Source organism: Homalodisca vitripennis, chromosome 4 (assembly GCF_021130785.1).
Source record: "Homalodisca vitripennis isolate AUS2020 chromosome 4, UT_GWSS_2.1, whole genome shotgun sequence".
Taxonomy (NCBI): Eukaryota; Metazoa; Arthropoda; class Insecta; order Hemiptera; family Cicadellidae; genus Homalodisca; species Homalodisca vitripennis.
Genome location: NC_060210.1, coordinates 113,970,699 through 113,988,894, shown reverse-complemented (window position 1 = coordinate 113,988,894; position 18,196 = coordinate 113,970,699). Strand labels below are relative to the sequence as shown.

General features: G+C 33.0%; 1 protein-coding gene across 3 annotated transcripts in view; it reads left to right on the top strand.

Annotated features, from left to right (window-relative positions):
• Positions 1-18,196, top strand: part of LOC124359955 — a 222,149-nt gene that overhangs the window by 190,913 nt on the left and 13,040 nt on the right. The window lies entirely within an intron of this gene.

The window sequence follows — 18,196 nt, the reverse complement described above, 5'->3', positions numbered from 1 at the left end:
TATGGATGTATCAGGCCCAAAGTAGGCAGTTTTTAATACATCAATAGAACAGAATTTTGCAAGGTTACGCAAAACATAAATGCCAGAAGCAACTTGGAGCAGATGCTGTCAATGTGAAAGTCCCATGTCAGTCCTCGATCAAGGTACATTCCAAGGAACTTAACGGATTCGGCCTTCTTCCAAGAGAACATCGTCCATCATTACCGCGGGACGATACTCCCTGTTCTTGTCGATGCCGAAGGCAAAAATTTATTGAGTTTGATTTTGAGCTGTTTGTTTTCAGATTGAGTCTTGAGAAATGTTTCGATGCATGAATTTAAATCGATAGATGATTTCACTTCAAGAGAGCATTCGCAATCCGTACGCATTTTTTCTCTATCTTTAAGATACGACGAGAGCCAATCGTACGGCAAACCCCTAATACCACTAGTCCATAACTGGTGCTGCAGTGTCGTATGATGCACACAGTCAAAGGCTTTGGAGAGGTCGAGAAATATGCTCCTAACACGTTCTCTTCTCTCCAGGCCATCGACAACATTAAGAATAAGTTCAGTTACGGCATCGATGGTCGATTTGTCTTTCCTAAACTCGAACTGTTCAGGACAGAGAGTTTCGAAGCGGTCATGGAATTTTTCAAGCTGATTGAGGAAAGCTTTTTTCAAAAACTTTGCTAAGAACTGGGAGGATAGAAATTGTACGATATTTGCTAGAGTTGCAAGGATCATCTTTTTGTAAAACTGGAATCACAGTGGATGTCTTCAGTACGGACGGGAAAGACACCCTGTGCAAACGAGAGGTTGGTTAATTTTGTGAGTGGTGTCAAAATATGCTTAAAGCACTTTTTGATTAACCACACAGACTTCCATTAATGTCACAAGACCTCTTAGGTTTGAGATCCTGCAGGATACGGGCTACCTCCACCTCCACCTCACAGGACGAGGCCGATAACCCTCTCCCCTAGTCAATAACCCTCCGCAGGGTATATTCTGATTCAAAGAAACTCTGTTCCAGCAACAATCGAAAAGAAATCATTAAACGCAATTGCCACTTTTAATGGGATCATCAATAATTTTATTATTAATTGTAAGTTTCGGAATTGAAAAATTTTTGAAGTATTTTGTTGTTTTGTGTTTTAGGTTAATTATAATTCCAGGCGCTTTTTGAAAGATTATCGGATTGTTTTAGTTGGTTTTCAACGTCTCGTGCCTTGGCGTTTCTTATGGCTTTGCGGTAATCCTTTTTGAAATTTCGAAAAAAGCGTTTGAAATCCTCATTTTCAGATTTAACATATATTGAATGATAAAATTTTAGTCTTTCTCCTTGAATCGAGTATACCCTGAGTAATCCAGATATTACTCTTTTTCTTATTACGTTCTTTAAAATTTTTGAATGGACAAGTCAAATTTATGCAGTGAGTTAAAAAGTCGAAAAACGCGTTAAAGGCATCCTTCACTCACCCGCTCAAAGCAATCCAGAAATTCCCATGATGTTTTTTCATTAGAATCTTCTTTAAAAGCTGTATGTTTGCCGGCTTTAGATCCCGTTTTCTTTTCATTGACGGAGTTTCAAAAAAGAGTTTTATTTTTGAGTTTGAGTTCAAAAAAGTTTGAGTTTTATGTTTTATTAGTACTTAGGAGATCATAAACCACCTTCAATTTTGCACTGTTCCCAACAGCATTTCATAATAATATCATCCACCAACAATGCCTCAAAAAATAATAACTGCTAAGAATTTGTGAATTTTTTTACTTTGTGGTAAAGAGAATTCAGTTCATAAACATAAGGACACGGTTCTTGTCTTTTTTATTTCAGGAATTCCGTATAGTTAATGGTTCAGTCAGTGATCTCACCTAGCTGCACAATTTGATCACAAGGTTGCCTCTTCCACCGTTGTCAATATCAGTGCAGCGTATACAACATAGTTTCGTCACGTCTATCTATACACTGAATGAACTAGTTCGTTGCGTTGATGTAAATGTTAGCGAAGCGTATCCAACTTAGAATGTGGAGTGAAAAGTTTATACTGCAAAGCTGCTAACACGTGTTCTACATTTAAATGATTTGCATTTGGTAATGCAACTCGATGAACTTGTTTATTGCACTGTTGTAAATGTTAGTGAGGCGTATCCAAATTAGAATCTGGAAAGAACAAAGTTTATAATGCAAAGCTGCTAACACGTGTTCTACATTTCAATGATTTGCATTTGGTAATGCAACTCGATGAACTTGTTTATTGCACTGTTGTAAATGTTAGTGAGGCGTATCCAACTTAGAATCTGGAGTGAAAAGTTTATACTGCAAAGCTGCTAACACCTGTTCTACATTTAACATTTGGTAATGCAACTCGATGAACTTGTTTATTGCACTGTTGTAAATGTTAGTGAGGCGTATCCAACTTAGAATCTGGAGTGAAAAGTTTATACTGCAAAGCTGCTAACACGTGTTCTACATTTAAATGATGTGCATTTGAGAATAAAATGACAAACATCTTACGACGTAAGCCTAATTTGTGAAACAGGTCAATAAAAAAAACTTAATTTTACCTTAAAGAATCGGAAGTGTTTACGAACCTAAGTAAGTTCCATTGAACTTTAGAAATTTGTAGAAGAAAGAGTTCTGAATCTACTTCCGTCCAAAAATATATAGAATCTGGAAACTGCCGGTTCAACGACACTTGCATAATATAATATAATTGAATTAGAAAGAAAGAAAAAAAGGTTTTTGAAAAACAATTATAAATTATAAATTTACTCAAATAACCCGAGAACAAAATTTAGACAAAAACAAAAGTTATTATAAGCACGAAAACGCAATGGTTAGAAATTTACCGTCTGTTAGGTAGGTTCCTAATATGATACCGTTCAATTTAAAGTATTTCAATAATGCATCGTAAAATGTATACATGCACTATATTTACTTATACGATGCACATTGAGGTAAACAGATCATATTTTCAAACCGTGTATACGGCAGTAAGACCTGCAACCATTGTTCATAGAAAAAAGACATGCGATATAGATTATGACGCTATGGAAATATCTGTTGGTTAGGGAAGTAAACTATTTAAGTAGTATAAGTTCCACATACGTATTGCAATTTGAACCATCAGTGTACATGAACAATGACTGGAAACATCTTTTTAAGATATTATATATATTAAGATATATATGTATATATATATATATATATATATATATATATATATATATATATATATATATATATATATAATATCTATCCTAGGGATATGTAGTGTAAGTGGGGGATAGTTTTTGTAGCGCTACATTTTTATATCGAGGCGAAGGTTTTCTTACTGGACACATACATATTAATAACTTACAAATACTTTAACCAAACCAACATAATATTTAGTTACTATATAGATAGATAGATATAATAAACTAATTTATAGATATACAAGGTGTTTTGCGAGAGGTTGACACAACTTCAGGATATTATAGTAGACAAAAAAAAGAAAACAAAGTATGAACTATTTCCTTTCTTGTTTCGTTTAGTGTCGGCCAGTGGGTTTTACTAAACAATTCAGATCTCAGAACTCGTTGGAGAGAATAACATGAAACTTCTGATTTATGTTAAGCTAATAAAAGCGAGAATAATAAGAAGTAAAATATCTATTATCACTTTCCGTTACAAAATAGCGAAATTTTACAACTTTTTAATTTTAATATCCAATCAAATTTTAATTCTACGTAAAAATTGCAAGAGTATTTTTTTATTTAAATAAAAAACTAGTGATATCAAATTTGGCAAATCGGTTGAGAAATAAAATTACTACATCAATTTTAGTTAGGTCAGTGTATATGCTATCTTACTGAAATTCCTAGAACCAAATTCTATTATTTTATTAGTCATTGAGTCTCAACAGCTGTTTTTAAAATAAATGAACATGTATATGCATAACAAATTTTATATTTACATAAAATTGTTTCCTCAGCCTGAACCTAGACTTGTCTAAGAAACACTCGACTCTGCCCTTGGCAGGCCTGTATGTGTATGTGTTAGTCATGTATTCCATAACAATTGGGTTTTTAGAACCAACAGACTCTCAGTTTTGCATATCTTTCAAAATAAGGACCACAACACCCACAAAATCGCTAAGTAACTACAAAATATATTCAATATTCTAAACATAATACATTTGGAAAATTAAAAAAAATCCAAAGACAACTTAATTGAGTTAATATCTCGTTTTTAGAGACATGATATCTCTTTAGTAAAAACCTAAACAGTTGACGCATCAGACGTTATACAATTTTTTAATCAGCACGCAAATTTCAACATCAATTAATTATTGTTCCTTAAAGGATCTTTGATTTTGTGGACGGAGTCTTCTATAATGTAATGCAGTCGGATTTCTTTTGGGTTATTTTCTAAAACTTTACGGCTGCAGCACCTTAGTATATTTTACAGGGAAGCAGAAAAACTACAACGGTCTTTTTGATAGTTTTACGAGTAAAATTAAGCATTTCAGTGAAAGTGTACAAGTATTAAATTCAGTATTACATAAAAATGTTTATAGAAAAGGTCATCCATTTTTATAGATGTATGTAAAATAAATATAATTCAATATAATTATTTGTAGGCCTGTTACGTATATAAATTGAATTTATTGTTCTTTTATATAAGTTTCATAAACGTCTTATGATTATCATATATGATTTTTCATTTCTCCACTTATAATTCATAAATACACCTAATTCCTTGCACAGTCCTTTACTTACTGTAAAACATGCATAATGTTATTTTTAACAGTTTTCTATTACGTTCTGTTCCAAGGATCACTAACATTCCGAGTTTAAATATCTTACTCCTCGTGGAGTAACGAAATATGTTTTCCTACATTTTCCGTCTTCAGTAAAGATCATTAACTAAAAATAAAAACGTAAGCAACATAGTCTTTTACGATTATTTCAATGACTTAGAATGACAATACGTGAGTCACAGTTTTAGTTAATATGGAATACTTAGTTACCAAACGAGAATTGTGCAGGAGTTAAAATCCGACTGGTGGTGTTTTTATTATTTTTAAGTATGTACTGATATATACTATTCCCATTTAAATATATTGTCCTAAATTGTCTGGTTGTAGTTTTACGAGTATTTCCATGTATAGAACTTTACTAATCCAGAATCAAGCTCGTTACCTGATATTCAAATATTAAAACCCTTACCGCTATATTTAAGGTGAACATGTAGACTTAGGGTCTCCACATCAGCCTGTATGAAGCAGACAGCAGAAAAAGTAGCCACAACCACTCCCTTCCAGCAGTCGGCCATGGCAGCAAGCAGCAGCAACTAGCAGTGGAAACAGTATGTTGAATATTTTCCGCTCTTCTCTTATCACCAAGCTGGTTTGCTATAAAGCGATTGCTAACTGATAAGGAAATTGCTATTGTTGATATTCTAACATTTCACTGATCATCTCATTTACATCCTCTTGGCATTGGTGCTTGGAGATAGCAACCGTGGCGAATTTGATGAGTGTAGACAAACTTCTATAAATTACAAATGCAAATAACATTTCAATGTCTGATTAATGTTCGTCATTTCCTTTATATAAATATAAATATTGTTTCCTAAGTGTAAAGTCAGTAATTATTAATTAAATGAATAATATAACAACTATATATAATATTTTAAAAACTGCATTAGTAATACCTTAATTGGTAGTAGAAATTCATATATTAATACATATTGTTCCATTAGTCCGCTTAATTCCATACATATCTTTTCCTTAGTGAGAGATATTAACTGACTGTTTAATCACTTTACAGTTTATTATAAATAAATTAAGAAGTGCTCAATTAATTCAGTTTGAATTGTCATTAGACTCCATTTAATTCTTGTCTGTAATTGCGAAAGAAATAAAACAATTTTATTTGTATTTCTGCATTTTATTAAATACCAACATGGTTACATAAAAAACCATCCTTGCCAGGCCACTTTTTCAACTGACAGAAATCGGAACTCCCAAAGGACTAATGTTTACAGTTTACAGTAGAGATGTATTAAGCTTGTAGGGCTATCGTGTCACACTAAAGTTAATCCCTCAATAAGAATGCGATCGAGGGCAGAAATCGCATTTTGTTCATCAGAAAACTGACGGGGGGAGCTGCGCTAAACGATAATAAATAAATAATAGCTTTAAATCCACAACCTTGACGTATTTAGATGGTATAAACATAAAGTTTGACGAACATTCATTTTAAGAGATAGAATCCTCAAAAACGAAGAGCACTAAAATTACGATAGTAAAGTTAATGACGCTTCCTATTTTGTTGCGTATTTCCACAGATATTTTAAAACTCAATCTTGAAAAGGTTTATGCAGAAGATTTTTACTGCTCTTCCTTCCTGTACAGTTTAATTGAATTGAAAGTTTTAACGAGATACTGGAATAAATGTATCCTAAGGAATACGGATTTTAAAAAAGCTCTTGAATTTGATATGGAAGTTATGGCTATGTAGTATTTTCATTTTCTTTTTGAAAAGCAATTGCCAAAGGTACAGTAGCCTACTTTGTTTCTTTTTTTAACGGCCTGTATCATTATTGTTCTCCCACATTTGTCATCGTTCAGTCATGAAATAAATCAGTTTCATTATCTCTAATGAAATCTCTTCTAAGTTAGATAACTAACCTATAACATAACATATAACAACAGCCGAGGTTAAAACAAACAATACATAACAGATCGTTGTGACACACATAGCAGAAACTGCAACAAACATCAAGCGCAATTTGTGTTTAAACTCTATGCTCATTCTCCCTAAAAGATACACTTAATGAAAAACAGTCATTATTAAAACTGAACTAAAGATTACAGGTCAGGACTATAGAACTACACTGAACGACCGATCACTAAAAACTTAACCTAAAGTTATTCTTGTATACATATTTGGTGAGAATTAATATTATTACATACAGTATATATGGAACTATAATGGGATTTTTAACAAATCGCATTCAGAGTACTAATGAGACAGTATTACAAGTGTCTAGTCTGTTTGACTTTATCTTAGTTTTAGGATATCCCCTCATCTTAATATTGTGGTGTTTATTCATCGTATGTATCTCATGACCGAGAACCATGGAATATCTTACCCATCTTCGAGAATCAAAATCTATAATATAAAAATGAAACTGTTCGTGTGTAACAGCATCACTCACAAACGGCTGGACGGATTCGCCTAATTTTTTTTTTAATTTGTTCGTCTTGATCTGTAGAAGGTTATAGGATACTTTTTATCCCTTTCCCGATTCAGGATTCCGCCCCACTGGTTACAGAAATACCCGTAAGAAATGCATTGCAGCAAACATATGTTATTAAGTGAAAGAGTCTTTTCAAATTTTTAATCAGCTGTTCTTTGTAAACATATATAATGCGACAAAAAATATATTTATATATAAATTTCTTTACACTTATAGTTTTAAAGCATAGAGTAAGCTTAAGAGAAACGACAAATTTTGTTTAAACTGTTTCTGCAATCATAATATATAAAAATGAATGTTTGTGTGTTTGTCCTTTATAGACTCAGAAACTATTGGACCGATCACTATGAAAATTTGTATTTTTCTATGTAGAAGGTTTATACGCAATGCCCATTGATGTAACTAACCACCAGGCTGTACTGCAAGATATAAAAGTTATCAAAGCGCCTGCACATTATAAACTGCAATTACAACACAGTAGTTACGTATATTAAAATATCCAAACACTATTTGAAGGCAAAGAAATATACGGGCAAAGCTTAAGAGACGCGTGCGAAGCCGCGGGAAATAGCTAGTTTTGTTATATAAATACATCTATTATACCCCGATAGGTTACATCATTTCTGAAATGCAACCAAACAATTGAATCTAGTTTTCTAATAGTGTTTACCTAGGAATAATGTTATTGTTGAGCTTAATAACGGTTTTATATGCCTTATAATCAAGAACGCTGTGCCTGATTTGGAGGTAATTCCGTTATCTGTACCAAATTAAATTTATTTTGCAGTATGTTCTTCATCGCGAATTACACTCTTAGGCAAGGTAAGAGTACGTCACAAATTTACTCAATTTAATACAGTGTTCTTTATGTAACTATTTCTATAAATTAGTCTTAATGTCGAAATGTTCGCAAACGGAAAGCAAAATCCCATTAAGTGACATGCACTATCATCATTTTCTATGTTGTCTGTATATATAGTATGAAGCTTCATTCAAAATTAAAGTCTGTACTTGACTGTTTGTTCAGTTGAACATTTATGCAGACCAAAATTACATTTTCCTAGCTCTTCGTGTCATAGGCTTCGCTAACCTTAATCAATATTACATAACTTGAAAAGTATGTATGGAATAAGTATGCCTAGTTTTAATATTTTGGGCTATTATGGGGGCTACGGTAAAGTAGGTATATATGAATGGGTTTGCTGTTCATACTATTTCTTCACTTATATGATTGTGGGTTTTTACCTAAAAATTATGACAAGAACAGTCATTTTACTGTAAGTACATTTTGTCTCTCCCTCAAGCACTCCAAGTGTTATATATTATATTATATTATATTATATATGTTATATAAGTATATTCTCCGTTTTCGGTCCATCAGACTAGTTTTCGGCTACAAAGAAAATACCCACAACCGGTTAAAAGATCAAATCAGGTTGTTCTCTCATAATATGCAGAAAAATTGTTATTATAAATCGCAAATAATTATCATTCTATATTCGAACAAAAGAGAAAAGAATAGTTTAATTTTCCAAAGAAAATATTTGACGAACCTGTGGTGTGATGGGTTAAATAAAAAAAAGTAGGATTTTAATGCAGCAAATTAAGAAGATGGTGAGCTAGAGCTAAACATTCACAAAAGATTTGCAATTTGAAAAGGGTTTATTAACCTAAATCTGACAAGTACATATAATATAATTTTAAACTAATTATGAAGTGAGGAACTCGTGCTTAAGTTATAATAAAAACATTTAAAAACTGAAGACGTTGATTACTATAAACTCCTACAAGTATGAGGTTGGCTCGTTAGGGTCGATATCTAATGACGGGGCCACTATAGTGGGGGTCGGTGCTTGCTCACACTAATAACTACTACCTCGTACCCACATTACAAGGTAGTAGTAACAATACTGTCTGAAACTGTAGGCTACCGTAGTGGGGGTTGGTTCTAGCCGGAGTTGACCCACATTACAAGGTAGTAGTAATTAGTGGGAAGTGCAATCTATACAATACTGTCTGGAACTGTAGCCTACTGTAGTGGGGGTCGGTTCTAGCCGGGGTTGACCCACATTACAAGGCAGTAGTAATTAGTGGGAAGTGCAATCTATACAATACTGTCTAGAACTGTAAGCTGCTGTAGTGCGGGTCGGTTCTAGTTGGGGTTGTCCAACATTACAAGGTAGTAGTAACTAGTTTGAAGTGCAATCTATACAATACCGTCTGAAACTGTAGGCTACTGAAGTGTAGGTTGGTTCTAGCCGGGGTTGACCCACATTACAAGGTAGTAATTATTAGTGTGAAGTGCAATCTATACAATACTGTCTGGAACTGTAGGCTACTGTAGTGGGGGCCGGTTCTAGCCGGGGTTGACCCAAATGACAAGGTAGTAGTAATTAGTGGGAAGTGCAATCTATACAATACTGTCTGGAACTGTAGGCTACTGTAGTGCGGGTCGGTTCTAGCTGGGGTTGTCCAACATTACAAGGTAGTAGTAACTAGTTTGAAGTGCAATCTATACAATACCGTCTGAAACTGTAGGCTACTGAAGTGGAGGTTGGTTCTAGCTGGGGTTGACCCACATTACAAGGTAGTAATTATTAGTGTAAAGTGCAATCTATACAATACTGTCTGGAACTGTAGGCTACTGTAGTGGGGGCCTGTTCTAGCCGGGGTTGACCCATATTACAAGGTAGTAGTAATTAGTGGGAAGTGCAATCTATACAATAATGTCTGGAACTGTAGGCTACTGTAGTGCGGGTCGGTTCTAGCTGGGGTTGACCCACATTACAACATAGTAGTAATTAGTTTGAAGTGTAATCTATACAATACTGTCTGGAACTGTAGGCTACTGTAGTGGGGGGTCGGTTATAGCTGGGGTTGACCCACATTACATGGCAGTAGTAATTAGAGGGAAGTGCAGTCTATACAATACTGTCTAGAACTGTAAGCTGCTGTAGTGGGGGTCGGTTCTAGCTGGGGTTGTCCAACATTACAAGGTAGTAGTAATTAGTGGGAAGTGCAATCTATACAATACTGTCTGGAACTGTAGCCTACTGTAGTGGGGGGGGGGTCGGTTCTAGCCGGGGTTGACCCATATTGCAACGGAGTAGTAATTAGTTGGGAAGTGCAATCTATACAATACTTTCTGGAACTGTAGACTACTGTAGTGGGGGGGGGGTCGGTTCTAGCCGGGGTTGACCCACATTACAACGTAGTAGTAATTAGTTGGGAAGTGCAATCTATACAATACTTTCTGGAACTGTAGACTACTGTAGTGTGGGGGGGTCGGTTCTAGCCGGGGTTGACCCATATTGCAACGTAGTAGTAATTGGTTGGGAAGTGCAATCTATACAATACTTTCTGGAACTGTAGTCTACTGTAGTGGGGAGGGGTCGGTTCTTGCCGGGGTTGACCCATATTGCAACGTAGTAGTAATTAGTTGGGAAGTGCAATCTATATAATACTTTCTGGAACTGTAGACTACTGTAGTGGGGGGGGGTCGGTTCTAGCCGGGGTTGACCCACATTACAACGTAGTAGTAATTAGTGTGAAGTGCAATCTATATAGTACTGTCTGCATTCGTAGCCCATTGTAGGCGGTGCGGCGCTAGATTAAGCTAGACCAAAATTGTGTTTAGCGATTTTACAGAAACAGAAAAACAGTTGTTTAAGGGGTGTCGGATTACCCTATCTTTCCCATGTTAAATAGTACAACTTTATGTACCATTTTCTAAGAAACCGTTACAGATAAAAACTTAAACCTTTTTTTTATTTTATTATGCATATATTGTTGTACATTTAAGGCACAGCATTTTAAGGTATCATATATTTAAGTAATTTTTTTAAAATTTATATTTTAGCATAAAACATTTTAAAAAGTTACTGTTTGAACATATGTAACTTGGAACTGAAAATAATAAATGTAATTTCCTGTGCCTTAAATCTGTATTTACATATGGCAATCAAAACAAAACCAAAAGTAGGGCAATATCTTTTTTGGTTTAGGAGATAAAGGTACATTTGTATAAAAAAACACCGTTTTCCGGAAAACGCATTTAAAGTCAAAGCGCAGGTTATCATATGACAATAACTCACCCTAGTGCATTCCAGCTCCATATGCAGGGTTTTCAGGGTCTTTCTGCTGTTCATAATGGTCCTCTAGTTTCCTTTTAGCTGAGGTCAATTCCCGACGACACTTTTTCTCTATGTCTTCTATTGCTTTGTCGGCTTTCCAAATCCTAGTATTGTCCAATCGCGTCATCACTTTCACACAGTTTCTCCCTGGTCTAATGTTTAGCTTACTCAAAATTCTACACTTAGCAATGTTTCCATCGTTGTAACAAGCTACAGCATCATAAGCTCCAAATTCTAAAGTGGTTTTCATTATAAATGTAGTTTTGGGGAGCCTTGACCAGATAATGCTGTTCAGTGATTCGCACGGGTTTTTGAGTGCCCCCATGTAAACATTTAGATAGGAGACTTGTTTGGCATAAGTCTCTGAAAATTGGTTTTATGGACTCCATAACAATTGGATTTACATGGTTATGTTCATTGTGATTGTATACTTCTTTAGCCTGAACAGACTTTTGGTATTTTTTTGTTCAAACAGCTGGTGACTGCCAAACGACCCCACTAAAAGTTGAGTGCGCGCATTTATAAAAATGCCAATAAAAACTGTTCTAGATGTCAGAACTTAATAACTTTGGTGTCAAATGAAACTTAAAAGTCCAAATAATAAGAAACACGCAAAAACTAAAAAATAATTTTTTTGCCCAAAAAGTCATCCGAATCCCCTTAATATTAGTTAGCTTGGTCTACACTACAATACGAGCAGTATAACAAGAATTTGAACACTTCCTATTGTTATTGTTAATGATACAAATACTAAGCTTCGAGAATTTGAGTATTCTTCTCAGGTACTAAAACATTATACGGTTAGGCATAAGCAAAACTTATGACCCATGGTCTTTAGACAAAAAAAAAATGATATTGTTCTAATGTAATATGGTAATTATTATTATACTTTGATAAAATAAATGTATTAGCTTGTCAGAAACAATCAAACGTTTGCCTAAGGCGAATTCCACGCAACATTAAAACCCTCTGTGTCTGATATACCACGTTAGCTGTGGAATGATGGAAGGAGGAATGTTCTTGCTTCAATTACAGTATTTTCTTACATACCTTCTACTGATGAACAGCGCATCGCATGCCATTCCTACGTGCATAGTGTGTAATAGCCTGGGAGCGTAGAGGCTAAGCGGAAAACCTACTTATTGTGAACTCAATAGAGAAATTCTCCTATATTACAAATCATCAGCAGCGATAGCTTTCGTGGTATCAAGCAACTGTTATAATATATCGTATTTATAGACTTACACACTAAAAACAAACTGAAATACACCTCACTAACCGTTATATTACCGTCAGACAACAACATAAACAAAAATTGATTGCTTTAAGATAAATAGTACATTTTTACTTCCTCATTTCACATATATTTACATGTTTGCGAAATATAAAGTAAGTAGATTACGATTTTGAAAATTTCAAACTGGTATATGTTACAAAATTAATTAATAACACTACGTTTCGATGATTAAGATCTACCATCATCGTTCAGTTGTAAAACATTTAATTCATAAATATGTATGTTGACCAACAATGTGTATCAATGGACCACCAAAAAAAAGAAAGAATTATCACACCCGAAAACAGCCTAAAGTCTATTCAGGAGAAAATAAACCCAGGATTGTCAGTGCACAGAATTCAAGAACATAAGTACGCGTAACACCCGCACAAGAGATTTTGGAACTCTAACAAGAAAATAAATGTGTGCATTTCCTGAGGTGTCACGGCGTGTCATATAAAACAGAAGGCGATGGTTTGGAGGGAAAACTGTAAAGGCAGCCACCTATAGCCTTATTTTCTAGATCTCGATGTCAGGGAGTGTGTAAGAGTTTGCTTTTTAAGTTTTTTATTGTTCGAATAATTTTAAGTTTATCAGTTGATTCCTTTTTTAATGTTAGTACCAAAAAGTCATTACCCCAAAGGAATTTTGAATTAGCGGTAGGTTTGCTAATTTTATTTACTTTCATTTATTTTTATTAAGTTTGCGTTTGAAGAAATTCTCCTCGCGGTATGTTTAAATTGGCTCATCCCATTTCATATGAATGACATTCAGTTAATCAATGTTAAGCTATTTTAGACTGTTTCCCTACGTTTTCTAAAATAGTAAATCTTTTAAAGTAATTCTCTATAAAACAAACATATTGAGTCTCCATATCCCAAGTTTTTATTGAAAAAATCAATTTAATTTATAAAGGAGATACATAATATAAGTTAAACAGGATATTGCCCACGTTTTTGTACTTATTTCAAGGACTGTAAAATAAAAGAAAACTTTCATATTAAAAGTCATATCTATAATGTTGGCTGTTGCCTCCTTTTGCATGGTGAAATAAGCCTTGTGAACCAAAGTCCTTTAGCTTTTAACAATTAGCTCTAACTATTATGCAAGTATCTCTTAGCAAATATAGTAAATATTTTATGTGAAGCTTTACACATCGTATCGCTTTACAGCGCAAATACAGTAGTTTGGCGTTACATTTTGTCTAAATATCACGTAACTGCAGGAATTGAAACAAGGATATCAATTGGCTTTCAAAACCTCGAACAACCTTGGACTTCTAATCAAAAACAAAAGCAATTCAACAAACCAAAATCAAAATTCAAAATTCAACAATAGTGGAGTATAGAATTTAAATTGCAACGATTGTCAATCCCACTATATTGTACAAACCGGCCGATCCTTCAAAATTAGATTTAATGAACACATAAAAGCATTGAAAAACATCACCAAATTCAAAATATGCAGACCATTTAAATAACACCGGCCATACATACACTAACATTGAAAACAATCTTGAAATTTTACACACAAGCAACAAAAGTCGCTTATTATCTACTTTAGAACATTTTGAAATCTACAAAAGTGCCAAAATTAATCATAATATATTATTAAATGAAAAAGATTTTCTAACAAAAAATGTATTATTCGATAGACTTTTAAACAATATACATTGATCACACATACAGTTAAATACAACAAATTTAGCCACCAAGGTAGTGAAAAAACACATGACAAATTGGTTTTATTTATTTATTTTCATAACTTTAACCCTATTACCTGAAGATGAAATCACAGATTTCGAAATTTACATTGTATAATAAAAGTTTACAAAAAAAGTGTTAAAAGGTTTATTTATATTGTGTTATACATATTTATAAAACACTTTTCAAGGCTACATCTCTAATAATGTAAGTTATTAAAATTATCACTGAAACGCTAACGTAGTGAAATTATGGTACCACGCTATAATAACGAACGTGCGGTCTCCAATCGGTTCACTAGAGCTAATTATGATGCGGTATGAGGGCAGGAACGCAATTTTAATCAGTGTTTATCTTTACTTTACTATATTTCTTGTCTGCGTATGTGGATATGAATGGCAATGTGGATTTATCATGACATTATCCTAAGAAATTCTAACGTACATTGGAGATATTTCACGTTAAAATTGAACTATTCAATGAATGTTAAAGCAGAGAATGACTACGGAATCGAAATATGATAATGGTTGTATAAGTTGTATAATGAAATATATAATGGTGATTTACGTGCTTTATGACCCACCTACGAACGAATTCCTAAAAGGTTCGTACAAGAATTTGGAAACATGTGGTATTTACAGAGTCAGCTAAGACGTCATATACTTATGTTAAGAGAATAGATAGAGCTATGACAAAGAAAAATGTGCAACACCCCTAAATCTTATACACGGAATCTATGTAAAAGATTTTGATAAAACTTATCGACAGAGAGTCTTGAATCTAGAGATGTTCAAATATAATTACCAAATAACACCAGAAAAATCCTAATCTATAATAAGCTTATATTAAAATAATAGGTGATATTAACATATTTAATAACATTTGCCCGAACCCAAAAAAACATTTTTTTACAATGAGGCATTATAGTTATATTGGAATTACAAAAACATTTAAAATGGAAGTTTACATTACATTATATATATATGTATAATTCTAATGGTCTTTGATACATTTTTGTGTATACATTAGTCCCTGAGTGGTGTGTATACTAGACTTTAAATATGCTTAAAACTTGTAGTAGCGGTTAAGGTGAGCCTCTACATTAAGTTTACAGACAGCAATGATACCATATATGGACAAACGTAATAATTCCATGTCCCATGTGGGAATTCATTAATAACAGTAAACGTTGTGAAACTCTTGCAGCCGAGAGCGTATGTAACAAAGCGCAAATGAGCCTATCAAGTTTGCAAGTTTGTCGCTTGGGACCCGAGCACATGGATACCGCACCGAGTTAACTCTGTAAATGTTTTATTGTTGTATGCTTGGTGCCAAAACTGTGTATGTAACCGCTGAGAATTCAAACCAGGAAAAACAGGATTCATAATCTCATTATAAATACTAACCCACATTTGGCCCTGTCGGAATTAAAAAGTCTAACTCATTCCTACAGTACGGATTCAAACTCCCGCCAGTTACTCCTTGTGGTTCTAGCTCATGGATTTTTAAATGTATGATAACTATTTGTGAATTTCTTATATGAGGCCGTAGTTTTCAGTCTGCAAGATCATTTTTATTTACACAGGTTAGATTAAAACTATACTAGCTGGTATCGAAATGAACCGGTGGTCTACATTCGAAATGACTCCTTTCTTCTTAGAACATTTGTTTTGGATTTCCAGTTAGCTAGTAAATATCTTAAAACTTTGGTACCAATGATGGATAGGAAAAAATCGAATTTTGTCTTATTATTCATATGGTATATCAGTATTCAAATTAGGCCTACGATTTACTTATTAAAAGGAAAATAATCCTTTATTTTAAATTAAATTTTGTAGTTTACTTGTACCAAACATGTTTTTGGAAAACTTTTGCGTAAGATTTTGATTAACTTGGTATATTTATGGCCAATTCTTAATACAAAATACCGCAAACCGAAAATTGTTTAATCATAACGCTTTTAAAGTTCTTTTTATGGAAACTGAAACCAAACCGTGATTGGGGCTACACGAAACGTTTGGATAAATGAAAATCACTATGTAAAATTGACTATTAATTTTAAGTATTCCAAATAATTATTCTCTAACTTAAATGTGTATGATTGTTTTAATAAAGACCTACTAGTTTTAATTTTAGTGTAAATTTTATATATGCTAATACATTAAGTTGATTTTGAGTAACATTTTTCTCTATTCTACTGTAGGGTGGAAAACGACCTGGTTGATTTAATTTAAAAATGCATTAAATGTATATATTATTTCATTCTTGGCGTCTTTAAAATGGCGATACAAATTAAAAGAAAAAATTATTGATGCAAATTTATAATAATTTTTATATAGGTATCTAATTACAAGTGCGTAATTCCACTCTTAAGTTTATAAATATTTTAAATTTATTTAGTGGCTAATTTAATAAATTGTGTTCTACAAAATTTACTAATGGAGTATGGTGAGTTTATTCTCAAAACCAGTAGAGAACTGACATAAAATATGGCTTGATTTATTTCCAATTACCTTTTTACAGCAGGGAGTTATAAAAAGTTAAAATGTAATGTAAAAGAGAATCTTGTTATAATTCCATAAATCAGATCCTCGTATTCCCCAACTTCTCGCTTACAGCAGGGAACCAAGTGCAAAAGATTGCTTCATACAATTTTTCCTCCTTCCTTGCATTTTGTAAGGTTTGAGTGTGAAAATTTGTTTCTTGGTAGATATCAGAGTCTTAAACTGCGTGTCATATAAAATCCGAGTTTTATTTTCTGTAAGGCCTAATACTGTTTTGAAACGATATCTTTGCTGTTACACAACATAAACTTCTATTAATATATAAATATATAATTTTTTTTTAGCCTTGAATAATACAAAGAAATAAACCATTTTAAACTTAGAGTAAACTTACTCGAGAAACATATAAAATCGTATCTTGCCCTTGGGCTGATTAACCCATAGGACGTAAATATTTCAGTGAAAAATGTATTTGTATGCTTACGTACTGAAAACTACAATTTCACTAGTTTTAGCTAGTATTCTTCACTACATAATGGTAGTTGCGATAAATTTAAGAGAACTGCTTTCTCTGGTAATTTTATGCTTTACATTGATATTCTTTTTACTTTTTGATAGTAATTATAAAATGTTTTATTACCTTTTTCAGAGCACCATCTTAGTAGAATTAAAATTAACAATATTACCTTTACTGACCCCATCATTGACGAATACATCATTTTCCAAAATGGTTCAGGCTTGGTGTTGATTTGTCATGTGCCTCTGCAAATCAGCGTAACGTAAAAAAGTTTAACTTTCAATTAAATCTGATTAACTATATATATATATATATATATATATATATATATTATATATATATATATATATATATATATATATATATTTAATAGTTATAAATAGTTTTGACTTATCAAGAGTATTTCGAAAAAAAATAAGTCTGTCATCCAAATATAGGTCGACTCGCACTGGTTGGAAACAAGGCTCAATGAAGATCGAAAGAAACGTGATTAAAATAAATGTGTGTCTGACAAACATCATAGTTCATTGGTAACTGAGTTGATGTTTGCATCGATCACGTGCACTTCAGTTTATCATAGATTTAGTTAATCCTCATTCAGGTTTGAATTATACCGTCTATATAAATGTTTTTAAACTATTAGCTAAATTCTAGAGATATATTTACATTTTATATTAAGAATATTATTTAATAACAATAATTTATTATTAATAGTCCACGTGTACTGTTAATGTTTACAGTGAAAAATCTTCATACCTGCACGTAATTAAGCCTAACAGATCTATTGCGCTTTATATGATTTAACAGGATGTTGATGTGGATATTGTGGAGTT